The sequence below is a fragment of the Dipodomys merriami genome, unplaced genomic scaffold, assembly GCF_024711535.1.
Source record: "Dipodomys merriami isolate MVZ:Mamm:240054 unplaced genomic scaffold, mDipMer1.0.p SCAF_218, whole genome shotgun sequence".
NCBI classification, from domain to species: Eukaryota; Metazoa; Chordata; class Mammalia; order Rodentia; family Heteromyidae; genus Dipodomys; species Dipodomys merriami.
In genome coordinates, this window is record NW_027203582.1 from 501,033 (window position 1) to 507,781 (window position 6,749).

A 6,749-nucleotide genomic window follows, 5' to 3' on the forward strand; every position below is an offset into this window, starting at 1 on the left:
CCTGTCCTTACTCCAACCAATGGCAGGAGATACTAAGAAAATGGTCCCCCATCCATAGGAATAACAATGGAATATTTTCAATGTCACGGTTGAATGAGTTGATCGTGAATGATGCTCCTATAAAATTAGACAGCACCATTTCAAGAGGCTGATAGACTTTATTTAATATTTATGAAGCATTAAAAGAATTTTATTACTTACAGGAACACAATAATTTCAGGACACTCATTTCATTAAGGATGAAAACAATAATATTAATTACATGGATGCATAATTAAAACCCAAGAATTGGTAGGAATGTAATCTATATAACTGAATAATATATAGATATCTCTTACACTCGATAAAGATATATATTTATTAATGTACTGTCATCTTCATATCAATATTATTATTTTGTTAACTCCTGGGGCTTGATATCAGGTCCTGGGAAAAGCCTGTCAGCTCAATTTGCCCCAGGATGGAGTGCTGACACTCACCCATTCGTGAATTGGGCCTTGTCGGCTTGTAGGCCATGAGTTCAGATGCCAACACTGGGAAAAAAATGAATTGTGGAGTAAGAAGCTGAGGGTGACACATATTTTCCCTTTCTGTGAAAGTCCTGGGTGTCAGGTATGAAGTGGAATACATATGCAGACATATATCCTATGTAATTAATGTAATAAATGCTTTTTGTGTGTGGGGGGGTTTGGTCCTGGAGCTTGAATTCTGGGCCTGGGCGCTGTCCTTCAGCTCTTCAGCTCAAGGCTAGCACTCTACCACTTGAGCCAGAGTGCCACTTCTGCCTTTTTTCTTTTTGCTTATGAGGAATCGAACCCAGGGCCTCATACATGCAAGGCAAAAGTTCTACCACTGAGCTACCTTCCCAGGCCCATGTAATCAATGTTTTATGTGACATAATAGTCAATAAAATAAATGTTCAATGCAATGCATGAATAAAATAAAAAATTAAATAACTGCACTGAATGAAATATAGTCAACATATCTTTATAAATATAAACCATATACGTAAATTGTACATGAATAGGATGTTTTTTAGTGGTGGGGATCTATTTCAGGCCTAAGGAACAGACTTGAATTTCTTGACTTCAAGGAAACCAGCTTTCCTTTCCCACAAAGTGCATCAGAGTTACCAAGACCATGAGTTCCAAAACCAGTCCTGGCAGAAAAATGGCTCCTTTATAGTATGTGAGACCCAATTCTTAGTTATTTCATTATGCCTCCATTTTATTAATGTGATTGTTTAAATGCTCAATAAAATATTAACTAACATAGATCAGTGTCCTATAATATAATTGTGTATAATTTTATATTGGAATCATTCAAGAACTGCTCATTCAATGATGACACACATCACATTCTGTTGTTAATCATATGGATAGGAGTAAGTTTTTTGGATCTTCTGCCATTTGGAGGTGGCAGGACCAGGATTCGAACTGTGGGCTACAGCTCCCAACACTTAAACCCAAGGAGAGGGAACTAACCTGTTTGTCCAAGAACATCAGCAAGACCAGTGATTAAGCAAGCACCAGTGGCTCTCAGCAGTCCTCGTTGATACTTACAAGGCTGTGATTGGAGGATCATGGTTGAAGTCATCCTAGGCAGGAAAGTCCTTGAGACCCCTTTCCAACTTCAGTGACAACAAAGCCAGAAGTGCTGTGGCTCTAGTTTGGAGGGCCAGCCTTGAGCAAAAGTAGCTCACAGACTGTGCCCAGATCCTGAGTTCAAGGTCCAGGACTGGCAACAAACAGACATACACAATAATCTTTGCAGCCATCCGGTTAAAGCTGGTCACCCTCTTGTCTCCAACTGAATTGACATTGTTCCCTGGGAAAAGGGCTGGGGAGATGCTAACTTCTTGACTCTGCCCATGCTGCTTGCATCACAGGATTCCGGCCATACCCCCATTTTTTCATGGTTCTTTCTCACCAATGGGATACAAGAATGATAGCCACGCCCACATTCAATGTTGCCTAGTAGCACCGGGATTCCCACTGTTAGTTTACACCACTAACAGCAGTTGAGGAAGGTGAGGTGTTTGAGTAGTGAGGAAGAGACTCAAGGCGACAAGTGGGAAATGGAGAAGCCTGCCTTCGCCCCAGCAGCTTTCCCCCTTTCCTAAGTTTCGAGATTTCAAATATCAGCCAATGTCATGCTGCCAGCCCAATTAAAGCCCCAACCTGATCCCTGGACCTGGTTCTCTACTTTGGGCCTATTTGTCCACAATCCCACTGCCATCACTTGTCGCCCCACCTGGAGCAGCCTACAGCAGCTTCTCCCAGCAGCACAGGTGAGTGGCCACGCCCAAATCATCCCTACCGAGGGACCCCTCCTGGGGGCACCATGACCCCTGCTTGTTTCTTCAATCTGGCTCTGATGAGCCAACTTTCTGTCTTGGGCATTTATGAAACAGAGACTCAATATATGCTCTGACTGGGCTGGATCGTGGTGCGCCTAGATGTGACAGGTATGCTCCCCCAGGCCTGGTCCTCTGTAGTTGGGATGGTAGACATGTAGCAACATGGCCAGTCATCAATTTAGATGGCTTATTCCCAACTTTTAGTCCAATCCCAATCCTTCTCCTTCCCCACCCCCCACCCCCCGCACCGACGTTGTAAAGCTAGTTTTGGACATGACAACTTGTACTTCTCATTGTTGCAACAGATCCACCTGTATCCTTAAACAACTGGTTTTACCCCATCTCCTCCACAAGTTATACTGACATCAAATATATTGAAAGCAGGAGTTATACTGTGGGGGATGGACATACAAAGCAACAAAGAGATAATCTTATAAATGCTTTAGAAACATATGCATGATAGAAAAAAACATTAAAATACACATCTAAGGTTTCATTTCCCTTACATCACATTATCTGACCTTTTCCGCTTGACTCATACATATGCTAGATACTACAAATAAGGGAAATCATGGCACCTATGTTTTTTGGGCCTGGCTTAATTCACTTAATATCATTTTTTCCAAGTTTTTCCATTTCCTAACAAATGGTGCAATGTCATTCTTTCTGATGGAGGCATAGAATTCCATTGTGTATATATACCACATTTTCTTGATTCATTCATCTACTGAGGGGCATCTGGGTTGGTTCCATATCTTAGCTATGGTAAACAATGCTGCAATAAACATAGTTGTGCTGGTAGCTGTAGTGTGGTCTTGTTTGTAAACATTTGGGTAAATGCCCAAAAGTGGGATTGCTGGGTCATAGGGGAATTCTATGTGAAGTCTTTTGAGGAAGCTCCATACTGCTTTCCAAAGTGGTTGAACAAGTTTACATTCCCACTAACAATGAAGTAAGGTTCCTTTCTGTCCACATCCCCTCCAGCATCTGTTGTTGTTAGAGTCCTTGATTTTTGCCGTTCTAACTGGAGTGAGGTGATATCTCAATGTTGTTTTGATTTGCATTTCTTTTATGGCTAGGGATTTTGAACATTTCTTCATGTGTCTATTGGTCATCCTACTTTCTTCTTCAGAGAAGTTTCTCTTTAAGTTTTTCACCCACTTATTTATTGGGCAGTTGTTTCTTTGAGGATTTGTTGTTGGGTGGTTAAATTTTTTGAGTTCCAAGTATATTTTACATATGAGACCCTTGTCCGTTGTATGGCTAGTAAAGATCTTCTCCCAATCTGTGGGCTTTCCATTGATCTTGCTAGCTATGTCATTTGCCCTGCAGAAGCTCTGCAACTTTATGCAATCCCATTTGTCCAACCTTTCTTTGATTTCTTGTGTTTCCGGATCTCTATTCAGAAAATTTCGACCTGAGCCAAGGAGACCTAGGGTTTCTCCTATTCCATTCTGTAATGTTTTCAGAGTGTCTGTTTTGACTCTGAGGTCTTTGATCCATTTGGAGTTGATTCTGGTGCAGGGTGATATATAAGGATCTAGCTGGAGTTTTCTACATGTAGTTAACCAATTTTGCCAGCACCATTTAATGAAGAGGTTGTCTTTCTTCCATTCTATTGTTTTAGCTCACTTATCAAAGATTAGATGGCTATAAGTCTGTAGGTTCATTTCTGGGTTTTCAATTCTATTCCATTGATCCTGAGGTCTGTTCTTATGCCAATACCAAGCTGTTTTGATTACTATGGCTTTATAGTAGAGTTTGAAGTTTGGTATTGATATTCCTCCAGCAGTGTTCTTTCCGTTGAGGAGTGTTTTTGGTATTCGGGGTCTTTTATTGTTCCATATGAATTTTTGGATTGCCTCTTCTATTTCCTTGAAGAATGAGGGTGGAATTTTGATAGGTATTGCGTTGAATTTGTAGATAGCCTTGGGAATTATTGCCATTTTCCCGATGTTAATCTTTCCAATCAAGGAGCATGGCAGGTTTTGCCATTTTTAAAGTTCTGGGGTGATTTCCTTTTTTAAGATTTTAAAGTTTTCATCAGAGAGGTCCTTCACTTCTTTAGTTAAGTTAATTCCTAGGTATTTTATTTTTTGTGGGGCTATTACAAATGGAGTTGCTTTCCTAATTTCAGCCACACTTTTCTCATTGTTGGCATATAGAAAAGCCACTGATTTTTTGGGGTTAATTTTATAACCTGCTATTTTGCCAAAGTTTTGAATCAGCTTGAGTAATTTGGGAGTGGAGTCTATGGGATTCTTTAAATATAAGATCATGTCATCTGCAAAGAGGGAGAGTTTTATTAATTCTTTCCCTATTTGGATCTCCTTTATGTTTGCATCTTGTCTTATTGCTGTAGCTAGGCATTCTAATACTAGATTGAAGAGAAGTGGAGAGAGTGGGCATCCTTGTCTTGTTCCTGAGTTAAGATGAAATGGCTTTAGTTTTTCACCATTGAGTATAATGCTGGCTGTATGTTTGTCATATACAGCCTTCATTGTATTGAGGAATGTTCCATGGATTCCTAATTTTTCCAAAACCTTCATCATAAAGGGGTGTTGGATCTTGTCGAATGCTTTTTCTGCATCTATTGAGATAACCATGTGGTTCTTATTCTTGCTCCTGTTGATGTGATGAATAATATTAATGGATTTGCGTATATTGAACCAGCTTTGCATCCCTGAAATGAATCCTGTTTGACCATGGTGTATGATTTTTTGGATGAATTGTTGAAGTCGATTGGCCAAAATTTTGTTGAGAAGTATTGCATCAATGTTCATCAAAGAAATGGGTCTATAGTTCTCTTTCTTTGATGAGTCCCTGCCTGATTTTGGGATGAGGGTTATGACGGCTTCATAGAATGTGTTCGGTAGTGAGCTTTCTCTTTCAATTTCATTGAAGTGTTGGAGGAGTATTGTTGTGAGCTCTGCTTTGAAGGCCTTGTAAAATTCCGCTGTAAAACCATCCGGACCTGGACTTTTCTTAGGTGGGAGGTCTCTTATTGCTGTTTCTATTTCAATGCTTGATATGGGCCTGTTAAGGTGGTTTAACTCATCTTGGTTTAGTTTTGGCATGTCAATATTTGCTAGGAAAAGGTCCATTTCTGTCAAGTTCTCAAACTTATTAGCATAAAGTTTTGAGAATTATTCTCTTATAATGTTCTAAATCTGGTTGTTTCTGTGGTGATGTTTTCATTCTCATCTCTGAGTTTGTTAATTTGGGTGTGTTCTCTTCTTTTTCTCATAAGATTTGCTAAGGGTCTGTCAATTTTGTTAAATTTTTTGAAGAACCAACTCTTTGTTTTGTTGATTCTTTCTATAGTTTTTTTGGATTCTAATTCATTTAATTCTGATTTAATTTTGATTATTTCTTTCTGTCTACTGGATTGGGGTTTATCTTGCTGCTCTTTTCAAGGATGTTTAGATATGTCATTAAATTGTTGGTTTCAGATCTCTCCAATTTGTTGATGTAGGAGCTCAGAGCTATAAACTTGCCTCTGAGTACTGCTTTTGCTGTGTTCCCGAGAAGCTGGTAATTTGTGTGTTCATTTTTATAGAATAGCATGAACATTTGAATTTCCATTCTAATCTCTTCCATGACCCACTCTTGATTCAGCAGTGTGTTGTTCAGCCTCTATGTGATACCGGACATTCTTTGGTGGCTTTTGGTGTTGAGTTCTAATTTTATTCCCTTGTGGTCAGAGAGAATGCAAGGTATAACTTCACTGTTTCTGAATTTAGACAAGTTTGCTTTGAGGCCTCAAATGTGGTCTATTTTAGGAAATGTTCCATGTGCTGCTGAGAAAAACGTGTATTCTGATGCTGCTGGGTGAAATGTTCAGTAGATGTCTGTTAAGTCTACTTGATCTATGCAGCTGTTTAGATCTGCCGTTTCTATGTTGAGTTTTTGCCGAGTTGATCTATCTAGTGGGGAGAGTGGTGTGTTAAAATCCCCAACAATTAATGTCTTTTGATCTATATGCGATTGAAGGAACTTAGTGTTTCTTTGATAAATTTGGTGCTCTATTTTTTGGCGAATAGATATTTAGAATTGTAATATCCTCCTGAAGGAGAGATCCTTTAATTAGTATGTAGCGACCTTCTTTATCTCTTCTCACGAATTTTAATTTGAAGTCTATTTTATCTGATATTAGGATTGCAACTCCTGCCTGTTTGTGGGGTCTGTTTACTTGGGAGATTTTGTTCCAGCCTTTAACATTGAAAATGTGTTTGTTTTTACGGGCAAGATGTGACTCCTGAAGGCAGTAGATAGAAGGGTCCTGTTTTTTTATCCAACTAGAGAATCTATGTCCCTTAATGGGAGAGTTCAGTCCATTAACGTTAAGAGATAGGACTGAGAGGTACTTGGGAGTTTCTGCCATGTTATC